The sequence below is a fragment of the Gossypium hirsutum genome, chromosome A09 (assembly GCF_007990345.1).
Source record: "Gossypium hirsutum isolate 1008001.06 chromosome A09, Gossypium_hirsutum_v2.1, whole genome shotgun sequence".
Classification (NCBI taxonomy): Eukaryota; Viridiplantae; Streptophyta; class Magnoliopsida; order Malvales; family Malvaceae; genus Gossypium; species Gossypium hirsutum.
Window position 1 is genome coordinate 62015265 of NC_053432.1, and position 13610 is coordinate 62028874.

The following is a 13610-nucleotide window of genomic DNA, read 5'->3' on the forward strand; positions in this document are numbered from 1 at the left end:
CATGGTTAAATCCTTACGACAACAACAAATGAAATAGGGAGAAAAAAAAGTCTATAGAAACTTTGATGATGAACACAAGAAGCCTGTAACTCTAACAACCAAAGAAGAACCTCAGATGATTGAAAATACAAAGGAAAAACCTTGAAAATCAAATAAAACAAAAAAGGTTTCAAAGACAACCAAGTCTAAGATTTATAGATTTTCTCAAAGGTCTTCACAAGCACACCGTTTTAGGTTTGAGGGCTATGACCAATGGCATTTGACCATATGCACCATGTCAAACACCTTTCATCATTGCCATTACTCCCTAAGTGAATTTGGATTAAACTTGGCATTTATGGAAAACCTTCTAGAAGAATTAAAACAACTTTTTATCTTTCTCGACAAAAAAAAACATTTTTTCTATCTCAAAACATGTGAGTAAAGAAATGTCCCACAAAAGGTCACTTTGTAACCTACTTTTCAACTTAGGGGAGGCTATTGTTAACCCTTCCCCAACCTATACACATGTCAGCAGAACAAATGGCTTTGACCTCCTGATTGATGTCGTCCAAAGTTATGACCTAATTGGCCACTTGCCTTGGCTAAAGGAGCATAGGCCTTCCAATAGCATACCATTCGACCAAAATGACCATTAACCAATCCTTTTGCTCTTAGAAATAAGGTAAGTTCTGCTTTTTAGGAATTGATTGTAACAGCCCGTTTTCAGTTAAATTGGAACAGTGGTTTCGGGACCACAAATTCGAGTCTGGAAGAAAATTTATTTTAAAATTTTTTATGGTCTACCATATGATAGGAATATTGTATAAAAATTTTGTTAAGAAGAATTTTACCGATTACATGTTTAATTGATAAAAGGACCAAATTGTATCAAATGCAAAAGTTGAGTTCTAGTAGCTATAAGTATCAAGTAGCTATGAAATTCAAAATTAGAGGTCTTTATATGGAAAATAGACCATTAAGAAGAGTTAGTAGATAAGTATGATTAGTCATCAATGAAAAATTTGATAAAGAAAAGGACTAAATTGGAAAGTGAAAATAATAAATGATGATAAATGATTAAATGACAAAATATCATCCTTTTCATCATTTTTCCCAAATAAAAATACATGGAAACCCTAGTTTAAAGCTTGAAGAATTGATAATCTTATATTGCTCAATTAGGTGAGTATTCAAGTCTCGTTTTTAATAATTTTTATGTTTCTGAAATTGTAATAGCTTAATTTAGCTATCTCGGGGATTAATTTGTAAAGTTATCAAAGTAATAGGGTTTTGACATGGATGAGTATGCATGAACTATGAAGATTTATGGTAGAAAATAAAAAGTTGTTGATAGATAAACAACTTTTGTTAAGGGAATTTTGATGAAATTATGATTTAGGGACTAAATTGAAAAAAAGGTAAAATTTATGGAAAAATTATGAATTTTTTGAAATACATGAGCTGTTATTTTTATATGTAAAAATCGGCTAGGCTTGGAATAAGGATTAAATTGCATGAATTTCATATTCCGAGCCTAGAGACGAAATTGTAATTAATCAAAAATATATGGGCAAAATGGTAATTTTACCTAAGATGTGAATTGGATTGAATTGAATATGAATTTTATTAAATTGAGTTAAATTTGTTTATATAGATTTAGATAGACCAAATACGGAGTTAGATTGAAGAAAAGAGAAAGTGTCGGATTAGTAGCTTTTGTACACGAACACTTGTCAAGGTAAGTTTGTGTAACTAAATTGTATATTTATATGTTTGAATTGAATGTTATGTATGTGAAATGTATAAAATTGTTATGTATAAGAATGGATCGCATATTCGATAATGTCTGAAAAGTGCTAAGTCTCGTTTGAATAGATGATATTCGATGGATACAGGGTTCCTGAATTGGTTATGGTCCTGCATATGTTGCGGACACACTACAACTCGAAAGAGCGTCCCGTTATTAGCTCTCATGAGCATTCTGATATTTTTCTCTCACGAGCTTCCTGTTATATGGTTCTTGTGAGCTTCCCATTAATAGCTCTTCGGAGCATCCCGATTGGTTGTAATCCTGCATATGTTGCGGACACACCACAACTCGAAAGAGCGTCCCGTTATTAGCTCTCATGAGCATCCCAATATTTGGCTCTCACGAGCTTCCTATTATATGGTTCTTGCGAGTTTCCCTTTAATAGCTCTTCGGAGCATCCCAATTGGTTGTAATCCTGCATGTGTTGCGGACACACCACAGCTCTTATAAGCATCCGATATATGGCTCTTCGGAGCTTCCCGATATTGGCTCGCTTGAACTTCCCGTTACATGACTCACATGAGTTTCCCGTTATATGGATCTAGAGAGAGCTTTCCGTTTATGTGCTCTTATGAGCATTCCTGAATATGAATTGACGGATTACAGATTTATACATTTCGTGTGTACTACCCGTGCATCCATCGATATTTTAAATGATTCAACGGGCAAAGTTCTTACATGAGATAATATGACTCAAAGATGAATTGTAACAAGTATATACTTAAAATACAATGATATGATTTTACATGGTTCATGAATACTTCAAGTGAAAAGCATATGTATATGGAAATTAATTATTGATGAACTTATATATGTTTCTTAATATTCATGAGAAATACTCGACTAACACGTTTGATGAAAATATGTGTTTAGGCTATTGGCCGAATTGTTTTAGATTTATTTTGTATGTTTACCTTAACTGTAAATGAATGGTAAGTTAATTTCCCGTTATACGAACTTATTAAGATTAAAAGCTTACTCGGTTTGTTTTCCCCTGTGTTATAGTAACTTCGTGGCTCGTTTAGGTTAGAAGTTGGTGTAACAACCCGGTTTTAGCTAAGTTGGAACAGTAGTTTCGGAACCACAAAGTCGAGGTTGAAAAATTATTTTAATATTATTTTATGTGTTTACAGCATGATTATATGCATGTGTGAAAATTTCGTGAGCTAATTTTATCGTTTAATAGTCAATTTGAGAAAAATGACTAAATCGCGTTAAATGTAGAAGTTGCATGCTATTAGTTAAAGGTGTCAATTGGCCTTGACTTTTTAATATGATGGCCTTAAATAGTAATTATACCATTTTAAAGGTTAATGGACATAAGTGGGCATGTATTAAGTGATTTTATAATGGTTTCATTAAGGTTATAATAGTAAAATTGTAAATTAAATTTAATTAAATAAAACAAAAGCCATTTTTCCTTCAATTTTCATCATCTTGCCGAATATTGAAGAAGAAAAGGAACCATTGTTGCTCATTTAGGGTTCGAAACTTGCATAGCTTGATTAAGGTACGATTTTAGCTCGGTTTTGATAATTTTTACATTTGTGAGATCATTGCTTTGTATTCTAACTAGCCCATGCCAAAATTTTTGAAGTTTTTAATGATTTTGTGAAGTGACATTGATGAATGCTTAAGCTTTTGAATGTTTTATGATGAAAAATGAATATTTTTTTATAGTTATACAAGTTTTGTTAAGTGATTTTGAGTAAAAATACCTATTAGGGATTTAATTGTGAAAATTATAAATTGAAGGGTTGAAATGTGAAATAAATGAAAGTATTGGGCTTCTAGGGACCTATATGAAATTCGTTTAGGCTTGGGTTTAATGAAATTTCATGAATTTTTTGTATTTGTGAAATAAAGACTAAATTGTAAAAATGTAAAACTTTAGGGGATAAAGTGTAAAAATGTCCAAATAGGTGTTTGTGGACTGAATTGAATGATTTGATGAATAAATGAGTTAATTTTGAACGTATATAGATCAAGAACGAAAGAAATCAGATTTAGATCGGGTAAAATCAAATGTTATCGAATAGTCGATCCAATCCGTTTATCTCGAATACAAAGTAAGTTCATATGCAAATAAATGCCTTTAAATTGAATTATATATGTTTAATTATCATTGAACTGCTATGAATGTTGAATGATCAAATACGAGTAAGAATCGACAGCGTTACAATATGCGAAAGTCTTGTATGAACTTTAGAAATAGTATAGGATATGAATGTCATGAAATTAGGATTAACGAGATGTGATTATGTGTAAGACCATGTCTGGGACATTGGCATCATTATGTGATTACGTGTAAGACCATGTCGAGGACATTGGCATCGTTATTTGATTTCGTGTGAGATTATAGCTGGGCTATCGTCATCGATATCTGATAACATGTAATACCATATCTGGGATATGGCATTGTACGAGTTATATGTGATTTCCAAGTATCCTTAATTATTCCAAAAAGTTCAATGGGCAAAGTCAAGTCAAGAAAGAATGTGTGAATGTGTTAAGTGACTCAGGTACATACGAGATTCATATGAGTATTAAAAAGGAAAGTAATTGATGAACTCACTCATGATATTGAATATGTATATATTGGGAAAGGTTTGTGAGCTTATATGTGCTTACTCATAGTTTGCCTATTGATGGAAATGATGTTGATTCATATGGTACTTTTATTTGAATATGGCTTACTAAGCTTTTAAAGCTTACTTTGTGTGTTATTTCCCTGTTTTATAGATAATCGAAGCTAGCTCGGACTCGGGGATCATCAGGAACATCGTCACACTATCGAGCAACTTGTTGGTACTTTTGATGCTTTGTAAATATGGTATATGACATGTATAGGCTAGTGTTATTGTGATATGTTTTGAGCTATGAAAATTAGCCATAAGAGTTAGCTTGTAAATGATGTAAATGTGGGTGTGTATTTGGCCATTTGGGTTGGCTTAATTTATGAATTTGGTAAGTGATATGTGATGTATATATAACCTTGTGTTTTGGCATGTTTGGTATGGTTGTTGTGATGGCTAAGTGGTTAATTGTTTTGATTGGTTACCAATGATATATCATGGTTGATTTGGTATGATATAGGGATGATGAATTGGTATATTTTGTGGCATGAATTTGTTGATGAAATGATGAGAAAAATGCATAGGAAAGACAGGTGAAATTGTTGGTAATGACATATTGTTTTGGTATGTTTGTGGTTATGATTTGAGTAGTGAAATGGTTGAAAACATATTGTTTTGGTATGTTTATGGTTATGATTTGAGTAGTTTATGGTTATGATTTGAGTAGTGAAATAGTTGAAGACATATTGTTTTGGTATGTTTATGGTTATGATTTGAGTAATGAAATGGTTGAAGATGAAATGGCATGATTTGTATATGAATTGGCATGTTTTGGTTGCCTATAAGTGTATTAAAATGGTATGTTGTGGTTTAGGTGCGCTTGAAGTGGGTGAGAAATATGGCTTAAACCAAGCCTATTTGTGCCCCACACGGGTGTGTGACTCGACCGTGTGCCTGTTGTAACTTATTTAAACAAGTCAGTGAGTTACACGGCTTAGACACACAGGCGTGTCTATTGGCCGTGTGTGACACACGGGCTAGCACATGGGCGTGTGGCTGACCGTGTGACCCAAGTCAGTATACCCTTCAAATTTCACACAGTCAAGGCACACGGGCGTGTCTCCGGCCATGTGATGCAAGTTAGTATGTATGTCCTGTTTCCATACGGCTTGTGACATGGGCGTGTCTGGTGACCGTGTGAGGCACACGGCCTGCTCACACGGGCGTGTGATCCTTGTATACATGAAAATTTTATAAGGTTCACAAAGTTTTCAAATGTTATTGGTTTAGTCTCAAACCTCTTTCAAGCATGTTTTAAGTCTCATAGAGCCTTATAAGGGACAATGTAATTATATTTGATTAATATTTAAGTGATAATGAATTTATGTTTGAGAAATGTATGTCGTATGTTGTGATTTGATCAGTAATGCCTCGTAACCCTATTCCTGCGACGAATATGGGTTAGGGGTGTTACAGTTGGTCGGAGACACATCACACTATCCATCGACCCACTTTGGTACAAATACAAAACTAATTTTGGATATAATGGCATGTATAGGTTAATTAGTCAATGATGGCTTGTAAATATTTTGGTTATAACTAGCCATTGGTATGACTTATGGTTGGTATTTTTGGATATGAAAGTATATGACCTTATTATGATTGATTTGTGTGTTTTAGTATGATTGAATGATGGTTAACTAATAGATATATTGAGTATAAGTTAACTTGTGTATTTAGTATACATATGTTTAAATATGTAATTGATCAATTTGGTAAGTTAGATACTTGGTCATATATGATGAAATGTCATGCGTAAAACTTGGTTTTGGCTTGATTTAAATATCTTACATTGGCTTGTGAATGTGTTAAAATGTTAATGTAGGTGTAAGGCAAATTTAGGTGAGAAATGTGGCTTGAAAATAGCCTATTTTCGTCCACACAGGCAAAAACACAAACATGTGTGTCTCAACTGTGTGTGACACACGGCCTAGCACATGGGCGTGTGACTTGGCCGTGTGTCCCCTGCATCTTAAAAATTGAGAAATAGAATCTCAAAATTATCTACACAGCCTAGCACACGAGCATGTGGCTTGGCCATGTGAACCCTGCACCTAATTATTACAAGTCAGTATGCTCAACACGGCCTAGCACACGGGCGTGTGGCTTGACCGTGTGACCCAAGTCAGTAAGCACCTTAATTTGGACACAGGCTGGGACATGACCGTGTAAGACACACGTCCTGACCACATGGGCGTGTGTCCCCTGCACTTTAAAATTTTTTTGACATTTTGCAAAAAATTCTCTGAGTACCCGGTTTAGTCCTGACTCGTTTCTAATATATGTATTGAAACTTGAGGGCTCATATAAGAGACAACATGTATGGTTTTGATTAGTTTCTGATAAGAATGAGAAACAATATAAAATATCTATACTTGATTTGTAAACTCTGATAATGCTTTGTAACCCTGTTTCGACAACGGATATGGGTTAGGGGTGTTACATAGATACTCCTAAAGTGTGAACAAACCTCCAATGATGAGTGGTCCCCACTAGAGAATAACAACAACCTTGTACTTCTTAGACCACTATATCCACACTTGATACATGCAAGGATGAGGTGAAATTTATTAAATTTCATTCATTAAAGGTGCCAATTTTCAAGTCTGGAAAACTAGTCAACTTGTGACGAATTTTTGGATAGAATCTAGGCATTTTTGGGTTGGGATGTCTCATGGTGTTCTAAGATCTACCTCTTATCTTCGAGTTGCACTTTAAATCACTTGATTTTGAGTTTTGGAATTCAAGTTATGATCGTTTTAGTGAAAACTGTGCGAGTAAGAATTTCTAGACATGATTATTATGAAAATTATGAGTTTTAGGCTTTTAATTCAAGTTTAAATCATATTGGGTTCGATTTTTAGGCTTTATTTTTATTACATATAAGCCTAATATTGTATTTATTAGGTTTTATTATTTTATTAGTTATTTATTCCGAATTTTGGACATTTTTTTAAGTATTTCAAATTATTTAGAAGTTTTATGTTTCTTAATCAACAAGAAAGTTTGGTTTAAAACTACTTGTTTAGATTAATTAGAGTTCTAGTATACTTGAGGGTTTTATCTGTTTATTAGAAGTAGTTTTCTTCTCGATTTTCTTTAAGGAGTTGTGGGAATTCATTCTTCTCCTTCAATTCGCTAATGATTATTTCTTGGAGATTTGATTAGAGTCGTTAATTGAGTTTGCTAGGAATGATATTTCAAAGGGTTCAATTTGACACTTATCCATCTATCAATCGGTTTATTCTATCCATCTTCTACTTTTATTTTATTTTTTGTTTATTTATTTATTATTTTGAATATTTCTTAAATTTCTTATTTTAGTTATTTATATTTTCGTTGTTTTCCTAAACTTATTTAGTGTTTTCTTTTCAAGTCAAATTCAAATTTTTATTTCTCGAGTCGAATAATTTGAATATGATCTTAATTCAGTATTTTTTATCAACACCTCATGTACACTATGTTTGTATGTCTACAATAAGAGCCTACCACATCACACTACAGAGCAAAAGGGCCTCTCTATAAATACATTTTCAAAAATAGAAAAGGAATTGTCCCTTTAAGCTCCTAATCCTCCCCTTCAACAATCAGCCTATCTCAACTCTTTGTGTCTCTAGGTGAACTCACCCTTCAACATCTTGTCCATCTCTCCTTATCCCCAACTTATCTGTTATTACTTCTTCCCTTGTTCAACAATTTTATTTCATTTTCATCCGTCCTTTATTTCTTAATCTACCCTATTTCTCTCTCTCTCTCTCTTTTTTTTTACGTGGAAGCCTTTATGCTTTATTACATATTATAATTTCCTTTTTCTATTTAATTCTTTTTCATCATCATTTTGATACATTTAATTCCAAAGGTATGAGCTTTTTAAGCATTGCAAACTTCTTGGTTCTTGGACAGCTGGACTAATGTCCTTTTCAATTTTTACCACGTGTATCATAAAACTTATTTCTTCTAATTTGAAGCTAGATGCCTCATTGGACCTAAAACTTAATATTTTATAAATGGAATTAAACCAAGTAATTTTCATTAATTTAAAGTAAATCAAATATAGAAAACAATTATAAATGGAATCTTTTTCATAGGCTGAATGAAATATATTTAAAATTTTCACATTTCCCCACAAATTTTTAAATGAAACCTTAAATATGCTATTTATTTTTAAATTAATTTTAAATAAAAAAGTAATTAGTTATTGATTATAATTACATAAACTAAAGCAATTATCAAATCAAATATTTTGATTATATAATTATCTCTTATATTAATTATAACGATTAGATTAAAAAAATTAATTGTTTTAATCTTTTCATTATTTTTAAAATGTCGGGAATCCTTTTTTTAATTTTTAAAATTAACTTTTAATATTTAAAAGATGTAGCCATAAACTCTCATTTTTCAAATTGCATTAAGTTCAATTTAATTAAATCAAATCATTTCAATAATACACATTTGAAAATTAAAAAAACTGTTGATTAAGTCTTATTTTGGTGTCAATGGAAGAGGACATGAGTTTAAGTACACTGAAGCGCATTGTCCTCTTATTTATTAGTTGAGGAGTGACTACAGATAATTTTAAATATTGTATCAAAAAGAACATATATAATCAAAACCTATAATAATATTATTAAAATAAGCCAAATAAGTATATTTCTTATATTTTTTTGATATAAACATTTACTCCAAAATCCCTTTGTTGTGCTGTGCTTTTTAAATATTTTACAAATAATTGGAAACGAATCTAACGCAGGCATGGGCTTGGTTCTTAAATTTGTAAAATTATTTTTAAGTTCCTTAAAATTATAAATTTATAAATTAGTATAATGATAAAATTATCTTTGAACCTCTCTAATAATTTATTTTTAAAATCTAGCCCCTCAAAATTTTTTACACATTAGTTATGGTTATTATGATCAGAACTCCTATTCGTATTAGAACTCACACTTAATGTCATCATGTTAAGAAAAGAGAACGATGATGATAGAGATGATTAGATTACTCTTACTAAGGGTGGGTTTGGATGAGCAATAAAGTGCAGTGCAGAGCGTTTGCCTTACTTTTTATCTCATGCTCTAGTATCGTTATAGTATTTAATCTTATCGTCACAGCTATTTTTATACTGATCACAGGTAAACGCATTGCCCATCCAAACCCACTCTAAATACCAATGCATACGAATGTAAATCTTAAAATATAAGTGCACATTATGATATTTATTTTAAAGGATAATGGCATATTTGCCCTTATATTTTAAATTGTTGTTAATTTTTAGATTTAATATTTAAGATTATATTTTGTTTGTAAAGATTATTTTTATGTTTAAGTTGTATGAATACATTATGATAGTTTTAATGTATGTTTTTTTTAGTTTGTAATAGTAATTTGTGTATTATAATAATTTACTTATAATATTTAGATTTAATGTTTAAAATTATATTTTAGTTGGTAAAAAAAATTCTTTGTGTTTAAGTTTTGGGGAGAAGAAAAAGTTGGTTTGTGCTTATATTGATATATTTTTTTTAATAAAGATTCTTAAATTTTAGTTGAAAAAAATATGGGTTACAATAATTTATTTTAATTATTTTTTGTTTAGTTGGTGATTACAATTTTTATTATGTGAATGTTTTATTTAAATAAAACAATAATCGAGGTTAATTACACTAATTGATTACCTAACACTAAAAAAGACCAAATTATAAAACAGATAAAATTAAACGATTAACAATTCAATAAACAAAAACGGTTGGTTGACTTCCATATTGCTGATTAGTCTTTCAATTAAGGATCTAAAAAGCTTAAACTTCTAATTGGCTCAATGTTACCTCTTGGTTACCATTTTACCAAATTAAAAGATTTACTTCAATTTATCTGTCGACCTCACAAAACTAACTCAAGACAACCAAATTGATGCTCAATAGCATCTCCTCTCAATCTCACCTATCTATATTTTCTCTTAGAGGCGTAAATTCTAAGTTTTGAACTTTATTCGATTTAGTCCAGTTTTATCGATTTAGTCCCTGTATCAAAATGTAACACCCCAAACTCGACTTGGTTGCCGAATTTGAGTTACAAAGTGTCACATTCATTGTTAGAGCAACTTTGATCAAATCATAGTTCAATTTTGATCACAAACATCCCAATATAAGTTAAGTAGGTATATAAAATGATTTGTATTCATTTTCGGGTCTTATACAAGCTTACGAAAGCTTTAGTGCTAACCCGAGATCAAATTAGGACTATATTATAATGTTTTCAAAATTTTAGATTGATGTTGTGACGTTTGGGGGTTCCTTGTTGGAACCTGACATACTAACTAGCCTTGTCCCAATGACCCATGCTCGATGTCGCATCATAGCATGGTGGCCTAATCTCTTCGCGACAACATACACTCGACGTCGTGACATGACATCCTATTTCTGCAATTTTCAAATGAAACTTCAGCAAGCACTTTCAAAATAATTACATATGCAAAACCAAACCACAAATTCAGTCAAAACCTATAATCTCTAAGCCTCCAACATTGCAAAACATCTTTGACAATGGTGTACCAATACCATGTTACAAGCTAACTAACTAGTATAATTCATTCCAAACCATCAACATACATACTTATTTACCAACGTCATTGGCAATAATAACATTTCATACCATTTCAAACCATATTTGAATCCATTTTTTTAATCTATTAACCAAGTTCATACATCAACTTTTTAAACCAAAAAAAGTGTATATAAACATAGTTTTGTACCAAATTTGACTCAACCTAGGTATATGCAATACTTAACACCAAAACAAAAATTATACAAACTTTGTTGATTTAGGGATTGCTTCTGAAATGCTGGATCATGCTCAAACTACCAGGAATTTGCTATACTTATGCATCGAGAAAACAAACCACACGCTGAGCAAATACGCTTAGTGATAATTCAATGAAGACAAATAATGAAAGCTTAAACATATACACACATTTCATTTAAAACTATTCCCATATGATTCAAGTTAAGTGATATCATTTCCATATATATTTGCATTAGACAAAATTTGCATCTATTCATATCATAGCTACCATTATCTCATCATATGCCCAAAATTCATTTCATGCTTCATAACATCACACAAGCGTCCAAAATATACCATATATGTTATTCATCAATTAAGGTACGATTTCTCTCTTTTATAACATACCAATTAATATTACAACATCAACATTTATATATATATATATATTAAAATTCATACAAGCTCTTTAACTATTTCTGAGCCTATTGGCTCTCTCGTTCATATTTGGCCCCTAGGGCTTGTTTTCGATTCATTTCACATATGATCACATATTGTATCTTAATTTCATTTAACATTTCATTTATCATTTAATCACTTCATATCTTTATTACCCTATTAACCAAACATGAACTTGAAACGAATATGTGAATCTATCACCCCGAGTTGCTCGACAGCGATGACACTATACATATACATATTACCACCCTAGATTGCTTGACAATAATAGTTTTCTCGATCTGATTAATTTGCCACCACGGGTTGCCAGGAAACAATGACTCATTGTGTACAATCTACCATGAAACACCCCTTAACCGCAAGCTGTCACCGGAATAGGGCTACGAGGTATTACCGGAATTATACACTAACATTTATACAAAATCGAGTCATAAACTTTACATTTCAGATCAATATTCATCAAACTTCATCATAAAGTCCCTAATATGGGCCTACGGGGCACAATATATGTTTTAGAAGTGATTTGGGACTAAACTGGCAACTTTGGAAATTTTTCCTTGAAGATAGGGGCACACGCCTGTATGGCCTGGGACATGGTCGTGGGGCCAGGCCATGGGCAGATTCTAACTTATTCACTCGGTCTGGGCACACGCCCATGTGACTTGGCCGTGTGAAAACATGATTTTTGACCATTTTAAAGCTATTTTCACATGCTAAACACATCTATTTCATGCCCAAACATTTACTAATAGTTCTTACATTAAATATCATTCATTATGCCATTCAAACTTAGCAAATATCCATTCATTCATTCAATACCTCTTAAGAATTATGTACCACAATTCATATCAAAATTATACAACATTATCATACTAGTCAAACTCATGTAAGTTTTACTTTCAAAATATGCATATTTCATACCATGCTTCAACAACTTTCATGTTTATACACTATCATATACAAAATAACACCTTAACAACCTAGGTACATGCCATTTTGCCAAAAGAAAAGTATTCACCACTTTGAGTCCGGGATTGGCTTGGATGCTGAGTCCTTAACTTTCTTTTGTACCTAGACCTGCGTACGGAAACATACCGTACGCTAAGTATACACTCAGTGGTATTTCTATAAACTAATACTTAAAACAATAATAAGTTATGTATATACATTGTAAGATAACTTTTTATTTCATAATCTTATTAGCTTCATCACTTACCTTTAACTTATAGCTCTTAAATGTATTTAAACAATTCTTTTTATACTTTTCATATCATTCAATATCTTTCAATACTTGTATAACAATCACAGTCACATAATCAATAGCAGTCAGTCTTTGTCTTTAGTACTTTCAATTACCCCTATTAACATAACTCGGACCTGGACGGATACACGGATCCAACCCACACACCGAGGATAATGTACAGTGTTTCATCGGTCGAAACCGGAATACACCGTAGGGTAACAGTAACAGTAGTAGTAATAGTCATAGTCAGGTACAGAGTACCTCTTTGGAACAAATCCGGAACAGTCACAGTAGTCGACACATATAGTGTCTCATCGACACACAGTTGGAATATCCCTAAACACTTCCAATCCTATGGCATGCCAATTATATCCGACTAGTCCGACACTTGTTAATAGGGTGTACAAATCTTTACATTTCAATACAAAAGCAGTAATAATTTCTATCATATCATTCATTATACATTCTAACTACTAAGAATAGCAATTACATTGTATTAAATCATTAAGCATAGTTTATAGAAATACAAACTGAATTTCTCCAGTTTACTCGATATCCTCGTTCACTTTCTCATTTCCCTTTTTCGATGATGTTTCCGGTGCTATGTTGGCTATATAAAATTTAACATTTAAAATGATCAATATATATTATTTAATAACACACTCTTGTATTTCCAAGTATCTTTTACTTAAATTCCAAT